General features: G+C 33.4%; 1 long non-coding RNA gene across 1 annotated transcript; it reads right to left on the bottom strand.

Moving 5' to 3' along the window:
- Positions 1–3,105: 3,105 nt before the first annotated feature.
- On the bottom strand, positions 3,106–4,336 carry LOC123545508 (uncharacterized). The gene is made up of 2 exons (XR_008369920.1): positions 4,219–4,336; positions 3,106–3,184 (listed from the first exon to the last, which is right to left on the bottom strand). It is a non-coding gene; the product is annotated as an uncharacterized LOC123545508 (long non-coding RNA).
- Between the last annotated feature and the right edge of the window lie 19,447 nt (positions 4,337–23,783).

Genomic DNA, 23,783 nt, shown 5'->3' with positions numbered 1-23,783 from the left:
TTTCATTCTTCACACTGTGTGTCCACGTATTTGTATTCATTTTCGTATGTCTAAGAATAATATATGTATTGAAATCCCATGCTCCTGTAATCTATTTGCGTGCAAGAAAGCTTACATATCTTCTTTTGTTTTCGACAGGATGGAAGTTTCCCTGGATTAATGTATTTCACGTGTGGGATTTTACTTTTGCTGTCGGTTGGAGGTGTTGCAGGTCTGAAGGAAACAAGGGATGAGATTCTCCAGGATTCTATTTCAAACACATAAAACTCCTGAAATGATGTTTCTGAGAAATGGAAATTTATTATACCTCACTTTTGTCTACAATGATCAATTCCCATAACCCGAGAAAGAGATATTTTGACTATCAAAAACATTTTCGAACTTTCTGACACGTGACCAAGCGAAAGTGACTGTCAGGTCATGTGACCGCTCTGATATTTTGAATGTCATATAAGGGCAAAACTGCTTCAATCTTTTAGCCAAAATATTGCCTTCCTTGTACATATAATAGTGAAGTCATTATTCATTGTGTACACAGGTGATTCAGGCGACATTATCATTTTTTAACTTTTTATGTACTTACTTTTGTTCGGTATAATAAAATAAATATCATATGGCAGCGTGTGTGACACTGATATTATCAACCCTCGAAACAGAATGTCACCACTCGGCTTTCGCCTCGGGTGACATTCTGCCCTCGGGTTGACAATATCAATGTCACACACGCTGCCATCTGATATTTATAGAATATCATCTTTGTTTCTGATGTTTCTTTGAATATGATATTTTTCGAGAATATAACTGACGCAAAATGGAAGTAAAACATCTCTGTTTCTGATGATTATTTGAAGCTTGACTTTTAATTTGGTTACTACTATGTTAAAGCAGAATATCTAAAAGCGATTAATTTATGTAGCCGGCAAGTGATTCTGCCTTTGCGACCGTTGCAGACCAAGATCAGCACGTCTTTGTAGGCTGATCTTTATTTGCTTTGTTCGCTAATCAGTAAGTAAGTTTTCAATGAACACCCCTTCGAATAATAAATAGTACTGCCCAAATTGAATGATAGACCAGTCCATTTTAGAAATTCAGCAGAGTAAATGTTAAAAACATGAGCTAACGTTTCTATTCAAAACTAGAGAAGATTTTCTTATCCAAAACAATTATGAGTTCACACAATTCGTAGACAATGCGAAACATATCATTGTATCTAAAAATGTGTAGATGCGAAAGGGTGGTGAATTCGTGAAATAGATAATACGTTTATCAATCAAATTGAAATGGAATCTGACAACAAAGTACTACATTGGTTACTTTAATTTGACCAAAGGTAGATGTATACAAACGGTAACCGTCTTTATCTTTGGCAATGATGTAAATGTAACCATGAATAAATTTTTTAAACATTTTAATGAATAAATAATAAACTCTTTTATGATATGTCCGCAAAGTTTAAACCAAAAAATCAGAAAAGTGAGCAAAATATTGCTTTGCTTCATTTTGTGTTCAGCCTCAAGGTGAAGTCGAAACCCGGTTTTCAGCTGGACAAGTTTTGTTTAAAAAAAAATTAGGAAACTACGGAAATGATTCATAGACCCAAACATTGGTTTCCGATATTTCTTTTATGACTGCTACTATCAATTAAAGAAACTTATTTGAACCCGTTCTGTTTAAAACGAGCTTAACAAACTTTTTACGAAATAAATAAACGTCTATTTTACTTTCTAAATTTTCTGAATGGGGATAGAAAACACAAATAGTCAAATCGCAGTGTATATTTATGCAGATTGTTGTAATACAACACCATATTGTACATTTTGTAAATTTAAACAGATTTTAAGCAATTGTCAGACTTGATGTCTAACAATTGCACCAAATAGCGAACAATATTGTTTATTTATTTGTTCGATTCATTTAACATTTTTAGGCTGCGTAACCAGTACACGCAAATCTGAAGTCGTAAAACTGTAGTCTTTCATTTTTGTTAAAATTTAAGAACTTTCCGGAAACATGTTTGGAATAAGAAAGTATTGGAAAATCTGAAACATTTTAGAAAGTAACTTTCATAATCATGGTAGTCTCTACAACAGCTGTTCCTTTGCAAACTCTGCCATGTTCTTATAATAGGTTAGTGTGATATAAAAACGATTTAACTGAATAGGCTTTAAAACACTATGAAAATTAAGGCACTGTTAAACTTATGTACATGTGTCGTTGTAAAATAGTCGTAAACAGTTGTAAAAAGGGAAATACTGACATACTGAATATGCAGATAGTCCATTATTATTTTGCAAATGGCTTTGATTATTAACTTTGCCTCTGCTTCTTCTCAACTTTCATTTTATTATGTTCTATTAGGTATTTAATTTTCTAATTGTTGCATGAAAATAAAACTTATAATTATTGTTCATATGAGGGTTCATAAAACACTTTCAAGCAATTTTACTCCTGTGGTACGTTCTCCATTATGTCAAGAAAAGTTAATCATTCAGCATCAAAACAAAAGTTAATCTTTTTTAAAAACAATAAATCCGGAAGAGCTGTTTCATTTAATGGAATTCACTAAACACAATCTTAACAACTACGATGCGAGTTATAATGCTGTAAGTGACAATGTATGGTACAGATTCTAAATGAATTCATTTGTCGTTATTTACGTTTTTTCCCAGTTTTCTCTTACTGAATCTGTGCTTTATTTTATATTTATTTTATCACTAAGATTTAAAAAGTAGCAACATACACACATTTTTAGCGGCTAAAACCTGAATGACTGAATAAAACTTTCATAAAATAAATGGAAGAATGGCATAAATGAATGCTGAAAATATAAATATTATCAGCATGATCAGTAGAGACTGATAACAAGCAAATATACCATGCTGAAATGTTGCTTTGATATAATAAATCAATTGTTAACTCTTGAGCCGGCTCAAGAGCCAATAATTGTACAATATTTGCGAATTTTGTGACAAGTACACATTCATCCAAATGAATGCAATATTATAATAACACAAAAGTAACACAAAGACACAAGTATACACGAAACATGTCTTTTCCAAGAACTTCACTAAAACTATCTATTATTCCACTATTTATGCCAAGTACTTCACAAGCGCGAGTCCAAGGAAGAACGCCATCACAATCACACTGATATGTGGAATATTTTGGTTCCCTCTTGAGATTTCTGAAACGAAATAACTCTATTTTACGAATGTTATACATGGTCTTTTATAATATGCTGTGTTTTTGTTTTGAGTATATATAGAGGATATTTGTTTGTATTGAGTGAATATGGAATATATCTCACTGAGAAGTGAGAAAATTTCAAATATTTTCACGAGCGCGTAGCGCGAGTGAAAATGTGAACATTTTCTCACTTCGAGGTGAGATATATTCCATATTCACGAAAAACAAACAAATTTTCTTTTTATTTTATGCTCAATTACGTTGAGATTTGCATTTTGCAACTATTTTTAATCTCAGCGCGGGAAACAGACGCGCGTAAACAGACATGACGTCAGACGTGCTGTGACGTTATAAAGACGCATACAACATAAAGTTCCATTTTATTTTATTTTTTGCTGCATAACGTTATGAAATTCTCTTTAAGTAAAATAATTTGAGTCGAGAAATAAACTATAAAGAACAAAGTGCAATTACAATTTTCATCATGTTTTAAGCAAATAATTTAAAATTCATACACAGTGTAATGAGGGGGTGGAGCTATATCTCTCACAGTGTGAAAATATAGATTTCATATTTTCACAGTGTGAGTGATGAAATATGAAAATATTTAACTGATAGAATACAGTATTTCATTAGTTAGCATAAAATAAACTGCTGGTATTCATCACATGCAACGTCAAAGGAAGCGTCTGTGATAACAACCTTTCTGAAATAATTTTGTAACTCGTTTATTTGATTTACAATGTTTCCTCTGTGAGTAATAGAAACGAAGTAAGTGCTTCTTTCATACATATTTTGACAACAAATTAGTGCTAAAATGTCAGATATTTCTCTTTGCGTTACCCGAGAAAGTAGTCCATATATTTGTGCATAATGATCAAATTTTGACGATTACATGTAATAAAATTTACAGGTTCCGGTTTGAAGATTTCTAATCTTGTTAACAAACTTGTTGTTATATCATTCTTCTATTTCAGAAGTTGTTTTGTCATACATACAGATACTTATCAGATCATTGGTTTGCATATGTACTTTTACATGATTTCCCGTCATCTTGAAGTTTATAATTTTCTTTACATGAACATGTCACTGAGCTTTTCGATCTGTCACAGATGTGATCACACTCTGCACACTTATCCTCTGAAACACAAAATCTTCTATTTATTTTGAGAAATAGAAGTTACCATACGTATCTAAAATATATATTATAAGAACGTACCATTGGGCTCAAGACACACACTCGATGTCTGCCTATATGAAAGAGAATGCAGTTGCATGACCTATATTAAATTTAATTTATCAAATTTCAGACAAACAGATATCTTTACATTTTGTGGGGATAGTTTGGAAATGGTCTTTCTGATAAATTATCATACAGAAGCAGCGATGTTTCTTAATAAAGCATACATTGGCGAATTACTATATATAAGCCTAAAGGCTGAAGTCATGGTTTGCACATTTATGCCATGCATTAATAGCTGATATTCCTCCGTAACTGATGTATCTATTGACAATAAGATTTTGCTGGCTTGGAAAACTTAAGAATTCGGATACTAACAATCAGAATACGGGCTCAAATATTGACTGTATATGACTAACCTGTTTCACAGTTTATACCGGTGTATCGATTAGTCGTCGACGCATGTATTGATGAAATACAGTGTGCCCCAGGGATCAGTGCTTGGTCCAAAGAACTATATCATGTACACTAAACCCGTGGGTGCCATATGCAGACGTCATGGACTTCTTCATCATTTCTATGCCGACGACTCTCAATTATACCTATCCTTTAAGCCGATAGTGGCTGTGGCTAGAAGTGAGGCTTTGCGCCGCATTGAGAGCTGTCTGGCTGAAATTGTCTCGTGGATGTATTGCAACATGCTGAAGCTCAATGCTGACAAAACGGAGGTAATGCTATTTACATCAAAGCGTAACTCCAAGTACACTGATGACGTCTGTGTGAAGGTCGGTGACTCTGTGATTAAATCCACAAAATGTGTTGGGAATCTTGGTGCAGTATTTGACAACAGTATGGATATGGAACAACAAGTCAACTCTGCGTGCCGGGCTAGATATGCAAAACTACGCAGAATAGGTCACATCAGACGGTATCTTACCAGTGATGCCACAAAGACCCTTATCAACAGCCCGGTTACTTCACGGTTAGACTACTGTAATGCCTTGTTAAGTGGTATTCCAAACAGCACACTTAACAAGTTGCAACATGTCCAGAACACGGCAGCTCGCGTCATCACTAGGACGCCCCGTCGCAATCATATAACACCGGTTCTGAAGGAGCTCCACTGGTTGCCAGTGAAAATCAGGGTGCAGTACAAGGTTCTAACCCACACCTTTAAGGCTTTACACAATCAGTCCCCTGTCTATATTAGGGATATGATAGAAGTGTATAAACCGGTCAGAAACCTAAGATCACAAGACACGCTGCCACTGGTTATGCCAAAAACTAAAACCATGATGTATGGCAATCGCAGCTTTTCGTTCACTGCTCCAAAGCTTTGGAACTCCCTTCCCGTCAAGATCAGGGAAGCTCACACGCTAGCTGCTTTCAAAAGCCTGCTAAAAACCCACTTCTATGTACATTTTTTTTGTTAACTGACCGATACATTTATGATTTTTGTCTCCTTTGTTAAGCTCTGAGAAACTATACTGAAGTTATTGGGCGGTTATTAATAATTTGCGTAATTTAAGAATATTCAGGGGTAATAATTGTAATGAATTTATTCCGATTATAAAACTTGACATAGATTTACAGTAATATATTTTCAGTATATACATGGTTGACATTAAAGAAAAATAACTCTAGTTATCGAGAAGATACTGTCAATTTTGGCAATTTTGACGGATTAAAGGGTCATGACTGTTAAAATATTGTAACAAACTCGCTGTTTTCAGAACTTGACCTAGATTAAATACTTGTTCATCATCTGTATAACTCTGGCTGACATCAAAGAGTAGCTTTGTAATACTGATTTAAACTCGCTGGTTATCGAACTTGACCAAAATTCACACTCTTAATGTTAAGTTTAGTTCTGAAAAAAAAAATCAAATTTTGATCGGACATTGTCATAATCGACGATTTTGACTGAGTCAAGGGCCATTACTGAGGAGATACTAGTCCAAACGAGCTAGGTATCTAGTAATTAGACCCAGATTTTAAAGAGATTCACACTTATACAAGTTTGGTTTAGTTCTGAGAAAAAATATTCTAGTTATTGAGCGCACGCCGACTTCATCCGCCAACCCAAACGCCTAACAGCCTAACAGCCCAACCACCTTCCCGTAAAGGGTGAAAACATAATACGTCCTGTTTTCTAAAACAGGCGTGCAAATGTATGAAACATCTGTAATACCTTACCTTATTCTAGTCGACACGACGACAAAAACCATAGGAATCAACGACCATATGTCCATTGTTTCATTAGGAAACGAATGTGTGATCTCAGTTTTGTATAAATTGATCTTTCAACAGAACGAAATAGCCTTAAAGTTTGCAGATCAAACACACTATATATCAGTTTCACGTTTTCACTAAATACTGTTTCAGCTACCTGAGATCCACGATGATTTATCTATTATATTCTATAACTTCAGTTTTAGATATTGATTAACGTTGTGATAGTCCTCTATTTATATAATCAGTATAATCATGCATTCTTTGTTATTTGCCAATGTCTTAAATAAAGATTACTTAATGTATTTTTTTTTGTGGAAATTTAGTGTAAGGTCAGGAAAATACTTTCTTAATGAAATTTCAAAATTTCAATAACACCAAACGAATCTATCATGTAGATTTATTCATGTTACGGCTTTATCCCGTTTTGGAAAAAAACAAAACACAAAAAGACATTTAAATTTCAGAATTTACAAACTAGCTAAAAACGTTATGTAGGAAAAAATGATAACAAAAACAAAACAACATAATGGTATTGCTCTATTTAATACATCAGATAATTTCATATTTGTGAAATATAAAAATTTTTCTAGTAAAAATTCAATATGTGCGCTTTTGTGTTCTTATAAATAGTAGTCACTTGTTTTCTAAAAAAAAACTTTATGAGTTGTTTTGTCTCTTTTTAAAAGTTGGATGAAGCACTGAAATGAAAAACTGATTTGTTTTGCATAATTGAGTATTTTTAGAATTATTTATATATTTCCATGTTTTCAAGTTAAATATTAGAAGTGTTTAAAATCATACCAGCATGTCATCACAGATTCACTGGGAAAAAATGCACATCTGAAACATTAAATCAGGAACCAGACCTGGGGTAATTAAAATGTAATTGTAATTTATTGCAACTAAATTACATTTCCTGAGTAACTGGATGTAATTTGTAATTGTGTACTTTCTTAATTACATGTAATTGTAATTTAATTAATTTCATTGCAATTTTTTTGATGTAATTAACAATACATTTCAATTACTTTCCAATTACATGGCACTTGCTTTAATTCAGTTGGTTGAACAAATAGTATGTAAGTTTATTACAAGTGACACTTCAATTAAACATGTTAATTTGCATTTAATAGCTGTGAAAAATAACAATAGAATAGTATGGTAAGAGTTAAAACAGGTGTTTGAAATGTCAGATTATCTGAAAATTCTGAATAATTTAAACTATAGAAGGGCTATTCTTAAAATAAGACTGAGTTCTCATGACTTACTGATTGAAAAAGCCAGACATTCTGCAAACCCCATACCGAGACAGGAATGAAAATGTGTTTTTGCAACCTTAATTATTTGGAAGACGAGTTCAACGTCATTCTAAAGTGTAGCTGTTATGCAGAACTGCGCAAAAATATATTAGTAAATATTTCTCTGAAAATCCAAGTGTTTTTAAATTCATGGAATTATTAAACTCAACAAATAAGAATACATTAACGAAACTTGCATTATGCATTACTAAAGCTTTTAAATTAAGACAGTCTAATGTCTTAGATATTAGTCTATTTATGTTCGATCGTGTTTTGAATATACTCTCACATCTTAAAATTCAAACTTTGTGTTATGCTTATGTTAATTTCGATTTTCTCGCATCTTTACATGAACATGTATTTTACGCATGCCAAAAATTATGTTTATATGTTTTTTGTTGTGTCGATGAGCTTTTCATGCTTAAGACAAATAAAATTTATATTATGTTATGTTAATCCCTTGAACATAGCTCCTTTGTTCTGATATAACTGTCTTATTAGAACCAACTGGTAATCTTTGATAATTTTTGTCAGTTTGTTTTTAAAGAAAATGATCAAATTGAAAAGCCAAGCATTCAGTTGAATCATTCATTTTTTAAATCTGATTTAATAATTTATTTGTGATTAAGTATGTGATATTTAATGATACAAAAACATAGCATGTGACAACACATACTGGATATCACGGTTCATAGAATTCATTTTATAAGTTATAACAAGACAAAATATATTACTGTAGACATTTTAAGTATTCTACAATTTTAGTAACAGATAATTATCCTAGGATGACTGATGAAAGCTTTACAATTTCTTTCCAATGGGGATCTTTTCATACCATGTAGTGTCAAGGATAAAAAATAAATATATGTTAAAAATGTAAATGATTAAGGACTGAACTATGCTATCTCAATTTTAAACATATCACAGAACCATGATCATATAACGCAAGGGCTGAAACTATATTTACATCACAATCACAGAAACTGGAAGCTAGCTGCAGAAATGTCCAAGTTTTTTTCTTGCTTTTTATACCACAGAAATAGAAACACATCAGGTACTCAGGTATACATTGAATAGATATTTATTTATGATTAGAATCAAATTTATCACTGGGACTTGGAGATCCCTAGACAGGCCTATTTCAGTACCAACCCTAGTTGTACATATCGCTGGCACGTTCAGCTTCGCTTCACAAAATGGCCACCAGAGCTGGGGGAGATATAATATGTTTTTGTGACAAAAACACATTCTTGTTTAATATTAAGGGATGACTATCAGCTGCTTTTGCTCCAGTTTATTTGAAAATATTGAAAATTCATGAGCGGAAATGAATTGTCTACTTCCAACCACTCATGCTTTAGTACGACTTTTAAAGAGAATTCCTATAGTTTTTTTCCTTTCATAGAATTTTTTCAAATTCACATATATGATAGGAAAATTTGTGCTGAAAACAATGAACAAATAAAAACAATGGGTCACCAGGCTTGTTTTTGTGAAAAATTGTTTTGAACACACCCACTGTTGTTGAAACTGCCAGCGATTTTTCAACATTTTCATAATATTCTGCTTTTTTATAAATACCAACCAAAATATACATCAAGACAGCACAATAAGGTTTATTCTTTTTACAGATTTTATTATATACTTATTTGATATCATAGTCATATTTGTAATACTATATCTTCAATATCCTTACAATAATGGGTACAAATTAAAAAAAAATATTGTTTCATATTCACTTTTGTGAACTTTTTTCAATGAAAAATACCCATAGTGAAGAATATTTTTTTAGATTTTGAAAAAACTCTTTCATAGAATTTTTTCCTGTTTTTCTTGTGTATAGATAATTGTATTGTGAGCATAAAAATTGCTAAAAATGTATGGGTCACCAGGCTAATTTTTTTGTTAAGACCGCTAGAATACAACACCTCTTCGGACGGAAAATGGCGCGAACCTTGCCAAATTGATTACGTGTATTTCTGCTAGAAGTTAAAAAAAGTTTTAAAAATTCTTAATTCTTTCTATAATTGAATACTAAATAATCCGAAAGGTGATTGTCTTATCAGTACTAAGTCAATTAATTGTCTTGCATTGGATAAACAACACTGTCTTTGTACTAAAATGCGATGTGAAAACACAACCACAAAAATGGCAAGATATCTGTCAGGCATGATACTTGTCAATATAACATAAACCAGTATCAACATTTGATTACTGATAAAAACTTATCAAAAATGTTATTTCATTCAAGATTCCTCTTATTTAAGAGTGTCTGTCACATGTTTCAACAAATGTTGACTTCACTTCAGTTTTCCATAGAAAGTGTCGGCTGCGCAGAAAGGTGCGCATAAAAAACTATAGGAATTCCCTTTAAGTAATATTATCATGTAAGCTATTTGCGAAAGTTCTGTCAGATCATGTCATGAGATGTCCATAAAAACAAGTTTTAAGTCAATGGATTATATCGGTTTCCTACGGTGCCCCTAAAGTGACATGTTACATACTTTTTTCCATTTAGGTAATGGGAGACTTTTTTTATTTCGTTTAAAGGAAATCATTTCGTTAAAACGAAATAACTATTTCGTTTAAACGAAATAAGTTTAAACGAAATCATTTCGTTTGAACCAAATAACTATTTCGTTTAAACGAAATCATTTCGTTTAAACGAAATAACTAATTCGTTTAAACGAAATCATTTCGTTTTAACGATTTCGTTTAAACGAATTAGTTATTTCGTTTAAACGAAATAGTTATTTCGTTCAAACGAAATGATTTCGTTTAAACTTATTTCGTTTAAACGAAATAAAAAAAAGTCTCACATTACCTATAGTAAGTGGAAAAAAAGTGTGTAACATGTCACTTTAAGGGCAGTTTCCCATTTTCCTTTATCTTTTTTTGTCCAAATGAAAGATCAGTATGGTTAAAGAATATAAGGATCTTTGCTATCTTGGTTTCGAAATTATCTTTCATACATTATGTCAACGAGTTTCCCACCAGGCGTGCAGTCCTAATAGTTTAAGCTGGGGCTTCTGTAAAGGTCAATTTTTGGAACTTTTTCTTATCTATATGACAGATAGACAGAATACATTGTGGTAAAGTAGACAATATATCATAAAACAAATGCAAATTCAATGTCAACATAATAAATGTGAACATTAAAGTGCAGTTGTAGATGACATATAATCAATACCAATGATAACACAAAAAGAGAGTATAAAGCTTTCTTATTTCCAGTGTGGTCCTTAAATTCAAGGACAGTGTAGACGAAATAAGATCGTGTATAAATCCACAATCCCTTATGCAATAGTACAGCAACCGGACACATTACAATTTTGCAACTCCTCTTCAATCTGAAATGTAAACAAATATGTCCTTGGCGAAAGAACAAACAAATTGTCATTGACATTAAATCCTGTGAAATCTTGATTTTTTCTTGTAACCGGAAACAGTAACCGTCAACAGCTCCCAACCCTCTATATATTAAGTATCAACCACCAACATGACCACAGGATTTTGAGTATAAATACCTCTGTGTTCTTCTATAGAGTGAACATGGCACCAGCGTATTGACTGCAATACTTACAAGACATGGAAGAGAGTCAATAGTATGGCCAAATGCAGATGTATTGCTGATAATGCAAAAATTTAAAAACTCCCGACCGTTTTTCCATAGATGAAGTCCGTTATAAATCATTTATCCGACTATTCGTAGAATATGTCGAGATTTTCTGCAATTTTGTTCAAATTGAACCAATAAACAAATTACAGAAAGAACGACCAGTGTCGCCTCAAGGGACAAAGCTCTTTTCACTGGAGAATAAACAAACATAAATCAGTTAGCAATGGTTATTTGACATGAAATGTAAACACACAGACATTTTATATTTGAAATGCATGCAAATGAAAGTCATTTTAATTTCTCATCCTTATTTCCTCGTGACTCTAGATACAATCTAGGAAGTTGTACTCTGAATATATTCATGATATAAGAAAGTAATAATGCTCCGCTCCTTCCAAACAAATAACAACTGAATTAACCAGTCCTTCCGCCCGCAGAATCTTATATCACTGTCCAAATTAGAAACGGAAAATCTTTTTTTCTGTTTTGGTCCAAAATGTATTTCAGCGGTCAAAATAAAGGCATTTGCATAACAAAACATGACATTTTGTGTAGTCTGTACGGATTTAATCACCAAAATGACTCATTCAGCGTAAATTCCTTATAAAATGTTCACTTATTCTATTCAAGCACCAGCATGTAGGGTTTCATCGGGAATTCCCGACGAAATATTTCGATTTCATGTGTTCCATTTTCAGACGTTATTCATACTGAAATGTTCAGTTAAAGTATTGAAGCACCAGCATGTAAGTTTTCATCGGGAATTCCCGACCAAATAATTCGATTCCATGTGTTGCATTTTCAGACGTTATTCATACGGAAATGTTCACTTACACTATTCAAGCACCAGCATGTAGGGTTTCATCGGGAATTCCCGACCAAATAATTCGATCCCATGTGTTCATTTTTCAGGCGTTGTTTATCTAAATGTATGAAATAAATAATTGTGGTGTAGTGAACAGTAGAAATTTACGCTGAAATTTAGGAGAAGTAATCAAGTTGCTTGATTTTTAAACAAACAAACAAATAAACAACGACGAAATAGAGTGGAATACTGAGAGCTTTATTATTCCCTTAAACTAACTACAGCTCTAACTAATATGCGCAACGCGCAAAAATACGTATATGCAAAATCAATAACTGTTTTTACAATAATGCGTAAACAGATCTATAATTATTAAACAAATAATTATAGCATAGCCAATACATGAAGCACTACACATATGGTCATTATTTAACTATCAGTTCATAACCCGACTACTTCTTTAAAAGATAATAACAGGATGTCGAGGCCAATGTCAGAAAGATGGACTCCGTCTCGCCGGAACAGTCCCGGGCAGTCCATGGTGAGCTCAATATTTTTGAGCCAGGCACCACCGCAGTAAAGTGCTGCGCGAGCAGCTGCACGGTTTACGGCCTTTCTTTTCCGTTCCACACCACAGACTGACCGGAGAGAACCCCAGCGAAGACGGGGCAATATGTTCGACCATACAATTGGCACAGACTCTTTAGTTAACTTCCATATCTTTTTGATATCGAAAGAAATTTTTGAAATAAGCCTTGCCCTTGGTGTCCTGACTAATGAGTTCCCACCACAATGTATCACAATAACGTCTGGGTAGTCCGCTGCTCTGCTAAGATTTAATTTTACAAGCGGTAAAAGTTCATTCCACTGCATCCCTCTTTTGGTGAGCCATCTGATTTTGATGTTTCTACCTTCGAGGCCTAGATTGTTAGAGGAGCGTGTCAATGCCCGTTTCATAGCCCAGAATGGGATAGACGAACCCACAATCCATGCAACTGAAATTTACATTAAGAACAAATTACCGTTCAAAATTAACGAATATAGCACAAATAAGCATCTGAAGCCCATCGGCCTTTTTTCATGATAACATTATGCGGAACTCCTTGGGACTCGAGGTAAGTAGCTGCGCCAATCCTGAAACTATGTGTTAGTATTCTACTTGTTGGCAAACCAATATAAATCAAACAACGTTTCAATACAACACTAAATTGATACCTTGTGACTGGTTTACCATCTGAATGACAAAATTAATATTCGCTGGCAGGATGGATATCCAAAAGCCTTGACGCGGCTGAAAATGGACACAAATTTGAATTAGCTATAGCTCCTATTCTAACAAACTGACTAGATCCGCTTTGGTTATTTTTAGAATGACGTAGCGTCAGTATCATAAAAGATTTACTGTCATTCTGGGTCAGTCTTATGTCTTTTGTTCGCAAAGGATAATGCTGTAATGCGGACGAAGTAAAAACAAGTTCACTTATTCTAAATAAACCAAAAAATGCGATGAGAAATACTGCCTTAAAAAGGCAAGTTTCATAAAATCTAGTGCATACTTTATCAAGCGCTGAAATCAGACGTCGTAAGACGTCAATTGATATCGGAATGCGGGTATCTTTAAGTGACCCACTGCGCCTAAAACCAACCATTGCCCGTTGAAAATAGAACGACGCAGTTGGATCCGTAAGGTTATTTATTTTGTGCACATAGCTTATTCCCGATATATATGTCTTAGCAGAGTTAGATGACAAGCCTTTCCTGTACAACCAAGCTATGTACAAGAGCAAAACCCGCGGAGGTATTGGCAGTGTAAACTCAAGCTCCATTTCTGTGTTAAACTGCTTAAATGAAATAATAGCTTTGCTATAGGTAAGTTTTGTATTACCTGACAAACTATTTGAAACAAGATGATTAGCTATTACTTGAAGATTTGCCATAGATGTGCCGGCACTTTGGTTGGTAATATATCTGCTTCTAGTGCCAGTCTTCTGAATCGCATGTGGTCTTGCTGGTTGCTGCTGAGGATGTTCAATATCCTGGCCTATAGCAACTTGTTGTGGGGGCAGAGGGGGCGGAGCCCCCTGGCCGTTATCTCCACCGACCACCAAATCTTGAATTGGGAGCACAGGTGGCAGACCCTCCTGGCCGTTAACTCCAGCTACGCCGTTGTTTACTGGGGGCAGAGGAGGCTGGACCCCCTGGCCGTTCACACCAACAACTGCGCCGTCGTGTAATGCTGGCAGAGGGGGCCATTATTAAAAAGAAATGATGTTGTTCGCACGCTGTCAAAGAATGAAATGACAGATTTTTGCACGAGACAAATCAAGGGCAGTAATTATTGACGAAAGCGTAATATATATCATTATCGTCACGACCTTCAGGTAGAATAATAGGTCCATGAAAAATAACAGTATTTATTTAGCAAGGTTGCAACATAAATGGTTTTATCTTTGAGCTACAACCATTTATTTCACTAGAAATATTTATTAGCCAGGGTTGACTGTCGCGGCTTTTTGTGACATCGAAATAATATAAGACGGTCACAGACGTAAATATAGGAATTTATGTAACAGACCCCGAATCAATCCAACAGCACTACTAGCGGACGCCTTTTAGGTAAATGTTTGAGTTATTGTCACTGTTAATTGTACATACTCGAATACAATACCAGAGAAACAAATATAAGAATTAAGTAGAAACTTACCCTAAGCCTTCTTTACACAAGGGAAACAATCCGTTTATATAGTAGGCATAGGAAATAGAGATCAATATAATTGCACCTTACTAATCCTACCAGGTGTTCTGTATTACAAAAGTGATTCTGTTGTGACATTTTGATACAAGCAAAACTGTATTATCTGCACTATAAAATATTTACAAGTATTTCATTTTATTATCGGCTTGTTAAAAGTTATTTTTTCACCATGAGTAAGTTGACAAAATCATAGGAACCAGGTTTTGAGGGGTAAATCAAATACATATGAATAAATCCTAAATGTTTTTGTTGTGCAAAAAAAGTATCATATTGTGTCTTAAACCGTTTTCATTTCCCACTCATTTGTGTAATTGCAAGGGAAGTAAATTAATAGATATCTCTGCTTATAAGTACTAGCCCAAGGCAAGAGTTGTCATTCTTTGCGGATCACAACTTTAAATTAAATATTTAAACTTCTGTAATTGATACTAACAAAACTATCATAAATTTTACATTTGTGAAATCATTTTTTGTTATTTTAAGGACTTGGAAATCAATTTCTAGACATTATTTAATGTGTTTCTATCACTGAAAATTTTAGGGTCTATCTCTATATATAGTGAAATTGTTGAGTGAACACCGTTTCATAATCCTAATTCTGCCCATGTTTTATCAGTGCAAAGGAAAAGTAACCTATCTATGATAAATGCCATGTATGATTACACAGTTATGCATCTAACAGTCTTGAAATTGATTTCTTTGAATTTCTCATATTTCTAGATATTTTTCCCATACTTTGACGAATATGTATGGGAAGTTGAGATAGTTCTCTTTCCAGCAATAGCCTTTTCAACATATTTCACCTTGTGAAATTCTGTGGGTTTTGACTTTTTGAAAAAAATCGTCTATTTGTTGACAAATTTCACCACAAAAGTGTCCGACTTTCCCCAGGGCAATCAATCATTTGATCTTTACATAGTTTTGTATTCAGGTTGCTAATTCATGTGGCAAGTATGCATGCTTTTTTCATGATTAGAAGTAAAAAGTGCATAGTTTGCAGGAGGTTCTAGGTCAATAGTCACCTAAGCCTATCATAAAGTCTTTGCGGAGTTGTCTCCATTTTTTCCAAATACTTCATCCAGGATCATTTTTTTTCAGCTCAAATAACTCTTTTTTCAGAAAATGATATTTTAATAATTTTTCAGTCCTTATATTTTGATGCAGTTAACTACACATATATTTAATATAGATAGCTCCTACTTGAAGTTTGTATTTTCAGTTACAATGCCTAAATTAAGTGTGAATTACAATTTAAAATTATCTACTGCTTTATAATCATATCTATCAGAGAAAATTGCAAAATGTAATGTTCACTGTCATCTGGCTGGCATCCAAATTGTTTAAATAGCAATTCGAAGATATATCATTGTACCTTAACTACGATAATTTACAGAAAATAATGTACCTGTGTCATTCTCAGGTTTACAATTAAAGCTTATATTAAATATCTGGTGCGCCTGTGATATATTACATACTCCGGTATATACCGGATTCAAGCAATTTGAACAAACAATATCTTAAATGTTTATATTTTGTAACCATGGTGATACTAACCCTAACCTTTAGTCAGTATATTAAGTATATTATACAAATGCGGGCGGACATGCCAAAAAAAACAACGTAATTTTGCCATGCGCTCCAATTGATAATCATTTCGGGCGTGCGCAAAACGGCTGCACTAGATCTGTAATGAGAAACATCGGTCTAACCATTATTCAAAAATATTATAGTACTTACACTAACATATAGATCTATTATGCAGTTCCTTCTCATATATCACAAGTAATTCAATAAGGGGAGCGGTGGTCTAGTGGTTAAGGTGTCGACCGCTCAGCTTGGAGGTCGTGGGTTCAAGCTCCACTGGAGTCGTGACCGTGCCTTCTCATATGACACCATGCAGTGCTGTTTTGTCCAGAAAGCAGGCCCAAAAGTGATTTATAAGCTCCAACCTTTCATCACAGCCGCGCTAAAAGAAATTAGTATAAACATATCTAATACTGTGACAATGTCTCACTTGATGAATTGTCCGTAAATCATTTCCAAAGATGTTCTACGTAATTCATTAAATCCAATGTTTAGGACTTTCTTGCTAGTTTATGTTACATGAAGTTTATTGTTCTTCCGGACTAAAATGTCCCATTTGATGATTAGTTCTTCGCTAGTAATTTGTAAATGTCTTTATACGAAATCAATTAATGTTCATGTTTATCAGCCTCTTGCTAGTGTATGCTTTCTGCGAACTTAAATAAGGTCTCAAAAACTAGTCCCTGTGGAACCTAGAGAAACCCATCTTACCAAAATAGTTGAATATAATGTGATTGCCTCGTTTTAGTCTGATTTTAATTAGTTATGGTAATGGGTTATGACTCTTTAGATCAGGAGTTCTGACTTCTGATTTTTGCAACATGATTAACAAACATGTTTTGGCGGAAATCAGTTCTTTCCTGGACTAAACGAACACTGCGATTTTTGATCAAGTTTATATATAAAACGTTTGGTGACTATTTATAACTTTACATAATTTTAATAAAAAAACACCAACAAAATATAATTTACGCAGTGCTACCAACGATCCATCAAATGATATTTGAGCCGCGCCATGAGAAAACAAACATAATGGCTTTGAGACCAGCATAGATCCAGACCAGACTGCGCATCCGCGCAGTCTGGTCAGGATCCATGCTGTTCGATAACGCTTTCTCTAATTGCAATTGGCTTTGAGTGAACAGCATGGATCCTGACCAGACTGCGCAGATGCGCAGGCTGGTTTTGATCCATACTGGTCGCAAAGGCACTATGTTGGTTTTCTCATGGCGCGGCTCATTTTTCAAACACAGCCTACCTTACTCTTGACGAAATTATATTTTAATCTGGGGATATTTTGACAAGAGATCCATGTTCATCGTAGAAGAAAAAACTCAACATAGTAAGTAAATGTCAGTAGTGATAATTGTGTTAATGTATGCATTTAGTAACATATTTATGCGGTGTTCTAGCTATCACAGTATTAAGTATAGGAATGTATTTTATAATTTCTGAACAGAATAGAAATACATTCGTCACAAGTACTAAAAGTAAAACACTAGATATAACTTAGACTTATCAGCAAATAATACAAATAGAACTATGTCTGATTTCAATACAACTTGTTCAAGCCAATACAAAACAAAAAAAAAAAGGGTTAGTCCAAATATTGCGGGAATATATATCACCGAATGTAAAATTATAATTGAAAGGAAGTGTGCTTTTAAAACTAATTAAACGTTAAAAAGTGTAGAAAATGATCAATAAAACCTTTAAAATAATCCCTTGGAAGCACAGCATGCAATCAAGACAATTACTGTATACTCGGTTTCAAAAACGAGAAATACCCCTATCGCCAGGATAAGCGACCTCTATTAAACTTAAATAATATTTCTTAAGATGATTTTACTTAAGATAAACGTAAATGACGAAGACTTTAGTTATTTCTTTTTCAATTTCACTTTTCTGGTATCAAAAACAAATGTTTCTTCAAATGATAAAAGTACCTTATACTATCGTATCGTTCTTTCTGTTCATGCATGTGTTTATCAATTAAACTCAGTCTGAAACTTTCGAATGATATGGGATGTACTATCAGCTTTCCTTCTCAACTGAGAAACGGCTCCAGATTCAGCAGACAGTCTGTCACCTTTAAGTATCTCCGTTACTCATAGATATTACGCTTGTTATCAACAAAACATTTCACATTTTTTAATATTACCTAAATTAGGTTGATATGACTCTGAATCCCTAAAGGTTAGATATAACTGGTATATCTTATACGAAATCATTGCAGGCTGTGTAGAACTTTAAATATAAGACATTTTACTGTTTAAACATAAACAAAGCAGTTTAACCTTTCAAAGTCCATAACATCAAACAAGAAATAAGAAGACATCTTTCAGAGACCATATCAAAAAAGCTTAAGAATTTAGCTTATACTTTTTTCGACCTCCTTTTTTAAACAGTTGTGAGATTAAAAAAAAAACAACGTGCAAACCATCAACATTTACCGTTCATTTTCCACCACAAACATTTTAATCCTCTGCATTTATTTAGGCCCTGATATAGTTTTAATGTGATTAAAAGATGAGCGTCTGAAAAATTGGGAATGATATATCCTTATAAACCCTTACCCTGCTAAATTTCAATAATGGACTGGTCCAGCTTCCAATTTGGGCAGTACCATTTATCATTTGAAGGGGTGTTTACTGAAAATTTACTGACTGAATAGCTAACAGTGTAGACTATGATCAGACTGCACGGATGTTCAGGCTGATCTTGGTCTACACTGGTCGCAAATGCAGAATCAATCGTGTACAGCATGGTAAGGGTTAAACATTTTTCTACACGAAGATAAAAACCCTGAATTAGTAAAATGAGTTATTAGTAACATAAAATGGAAAGACCAGGAAGGTCAAGGAATTAAAACATAATGATACTATACAGCCATGTTGATACATGTATAATAAATTTCTGAAATACTGCTGAAAAAAGTTGTCAAACCCAAATGATATTGATATTAAGGGCACCGAAAAAAATATTAATATGCAAATGATTAACCCAAACAAATCAATATTCTGGGCCCTGAAATTTTTTAGGTATATACATTTTTGTAAGTAAAAGTTCAAACATATCCAAAAAGACTAACAAAATACAAAAAAAAGAGATACATTTGTAAGGGTGAATTTTAGTCCAACGTATTTATGATTGAGATACTATCGATTAATGTTCATTGCATCATTTATAGGCTTGTGTCAGTGCCATTTTGTATCCATTTGTCTCGTAAATTTGACTGGAGCAGCTAGATAATAACATTGTGTAGATATGCTGGTATTCGAACACGTGCGTTCCCGAGTCGGCGTACAGTGCTGAAATATTTGAAGCTTCTCGTGATCTATGGTGCGCGTAGAAAGAGGCCGCCATTGCATTGTTAGAAGAATAACAAGTACTTAAGTACTAGCCGTAATGAATATAACGAAATAATATCCTTATTATTTTGCCTCTGTGATTTAGACAACCTTTATAAAGAAATTATCTGGATGATTTTCCCAAAGTGCCAGGTTCTGTCTTGTTTGCTATGCACTTTGCCATATCTACTTCTATTTCCTTCACACAGCTTTATTAACATTACAAATGAAAACTAATTAAAACACATTGAATCATACACGATATATAGAAATGCGGTGAAAATCGTTGTACTGTATCATTATAATTGTAGAAATTAATTTATTATCGATGTTTACATTTTCTTGTGATTTACCTGTCGTAGAAATTGGTCGTAGTGTGCAATTTATTTCGAGATATTACGGGTGTATAGCATTTATATTTACGTCGCCGTATACCAGTATTTATTTGAAACAACTTTCTGAAGATATATATCTTATTACCTTTGAAACCCTTGAATTAGAACATAGCTCTTAACTAAGGAACATTGCCGTTTTTTTATTGTTTTTTTTTTTTTTAAATTTAGTACAGTAGATGTTATCATCACGATACTTTATATTGCCTCTTCTCATTTGATTGATTCTCTTTCCAAATATCAATTAAATCTTAGAATTTAAAAGCTTATTCGTAAAACGATTCTCTGTACTGAAGATTAAACATGACGCTTAGTTACACTTTTTAAATGAGCAAGTTTAAATATTTAGTTTGACGTAGAGGAACACATACATCAACTTGTAACCTAGTTACTCTCTGTCTGGTGAACATAATACTGCTCCGTTTGTAATTAATGGTCCCTATTAAGTCCTGAGGGAAATAAACTTGTTACATTTGCACTTTTGTCAAGGAATTTGGTAGCCATAAATGAATATCCCAAAGGACATTCTTTCCTCCATTTTATTGAACGAAATAAGTACAATTATTTTATGTAAAATGTCTAAAATTTTGTCGGTTATATGATAAGAGGATGACAAAGTTTATTTACCGTTAATTTAAAAACTTTACAAAAGTCTCGATTAATTTTACTCCACATATTTGTATCCACTTCTGGGATTTGGGATTTACTTAATTCCGAAAAAAAGTACAAAAGAGAGATAATCAACTTCATATAAATATTTGCGGTATTGATTTAAAGTACGTATTACTACACATGTAATAGTATTTATACATATGTACTGTTTTGTAAAATGCTAGAAGAATATTTGAGTCTTCTTTTTCTTTCATTATTTTGTAATGTAAACACATGTAACAGCCTCGTACAAACATTTGTCATATTGTATCCTCATTCTGTCATATGTTCATATGAAATGAGAAAATAAATGGATACTGTATTGTATTGTATTGTGTTGTAGTGAGAAGTGTTTACAGGTACCGGTTTAATAGATCAAGTGACCATGTGGGTAGATTTAACTATTCAACATTTTTACATTGACAAACATTCTGACCAAGTTTTTATTGGTACAGACATTATGTTTCAGGTGTATTCAAAAAGCAACTGTTGATGACAATGTCAGCGCACAATGGGCGATCACAATTTAGCTCTCCTTCAGTACTTTATGCTCAGATGCATGCACTTAAACAGCTAAGAGCAAATGTTTGAGGGATTGCATCAGAAGTAGCTCCCACAGCAAAAATGTTTTTGTTCTTCTAAAAATAAACGAATCACATTTTACAGAATGTATGATTTAATGGGCATCAAATTGCTGTTAAGGGCCATTAATTTTACTCTTAAATGAAATCGTACAGAACCTTAACATTTAATGGGCATTAAATCAAAGTTAAGGGCCATGAATTATCCTGTTAAATTCAAAATATACGGAATTTTATTATTTTTTCAAAGCCATTAATGTTTTTAGCTAGCAAACCGAACTTTTAACAGCATGATTCATGGTCAAAAAATGGGTGAGACATTTGCATCCGCGCAGTCTGGTCAGGATCCATGCTGTTCGCTTTCAAAGCCTATTACAGTTAGAGAAACTGTTAGCGAACAGTATGGATCCTGACCAGACTGTCGGTTTTCTCATGGCGCAGCTCTATATTAAAGAGACCTCTGATACGGTCCACATGCACAAAACCATATTTAAATACTCCTATAAGCGTCATCTTCATCTGTTGAAATGAATGAATTCACAGGTCCCGCAGTATTTCTGAACAGACAAAATGCAGTCTTTAAAACTAAACTCTGTCATTATGACAGTCTTGTGAAATACTTTTAGAAGTTTTAAAAGAATTTAAATGCACACAGGAATCAAGCCTGTCATGCTTTTAAACATGAACAAAAAATGGAATTACAGGATCTTATCTTGGGAATAAATATCTGTGTTTTACAGGAGACATTTGGAAAAAGATGAATAGAGATTGTCTTCATGTATTCAGTTATAAGGAAATTGTCAAATAGATGTAAATCAAAGCTCGTTATTAAATTTATTAGTGCTTTAGTACATTTCAGTCGACATATTGAGGTCACGTTGCACATTCTGTGTTACCCAAGTCCAATAGCATAAGCGTTTCAGTTACAAGTGATATACACTTTATTCAAAGAGAACTTAACAACTAAAGTGGGATTCATTTAAAAGAGCAATTAATGTACACTATAAGATACATGCTAGTGAGATGTTTTGAGTTATAATATCACTTAGAGCTTTTAAATGCTAGAGCATAGCTAATAGGAAAGATGTCCACCAAATAGAATGTAGATTAAATGTGATGTTGGCATTTTCACATCATGTTGACTGACCGTTCCAAAATGATGCATCTGTTCTTTTTCTGAAAAGTTGAAGTTCCCTATATCATGTATATAATCAAATTTTACACATTGTATTTTCAGACATAGCCTGTAAATGGAATATCACAAGAACGTTTTCTGCTACATGTAGTACATCATCCGATTTCGGTTCGAACTTGTATTTGTTGATTTTTTGTTAGGTTTTTAATTTCAATACTTATTACGAAATTTACGTGCTGACTGATATTTTTAGTAAGTTTGTAAATAACACGTGTTTTAATTATTTCATGTGAATACACTTATTTTATTAATCATAATTCAGTTACACTTTGATATTAATATGTCTCAGTCAACTTCATTTTGTGAAATAAAGTTGAATGAAGTGCAATCAATTAATAGAACAGGCATTTGATTCATAATTCACATAGTCTAACCTAAATGTAGGTCGTATTTTAGATAATTGTACTATTCACAAAGAATAGAATCAGTAACAGCCATACCACAAGTATTTAGTATTTATGACTACAGCTCATACACATTCATCTTAAACCTGAACTCTTGCACTTTCAATATCTTTTCATTAATTATAAAATGCACAAAAGTATGTAAAACGTCTGGTATCTGTCAAACGCAATTTATACATGGGCAGAAAACAACCATATCACCGATATGCCCAGCCACATTAGGAATTCAAAAAGACGCAATCACGACTGTTCTGTGTTACTAGCCATGTATGAGGCTCATGGAGCCTATTCATGTCTTAACAAAACAGAGTAAGACTGAAATCAGTACAAAGAGGCGTGAGAAGTAGTGTTGATTTCAATGTCTCTGAAGAACGGACTCAATCAATAAAATCTGTAAAAAATGATCATTTCGAAGCATAGAACGCAACCAAGCAAATCAATAGTAGACACAGTTTGATTGAGTTTGTTCATGAGAGGTAATGGGAAGTGCAACACCTCTCACGTCCCTTGGCGCCGGAATTCTGTATATATAGTTATTGAATTGACTC

This window comes from Mercenaria mercenaria, chromosome 1 (assembly GCF_021730395.1).
Source record: "Mercenaria mercenaria strain notata chromosome 1, MADL_Memer_1, whole genome shotgun sequence".
NCBI lineage: Eukaryota > Metazoa > Mollusca > Bivalvia > Venerida > Veneridae > Mercenaria > Mercenaria mercenaria.
This window is presented reverse-complemented; position numbering and strand designations above follow the sequence as displayed.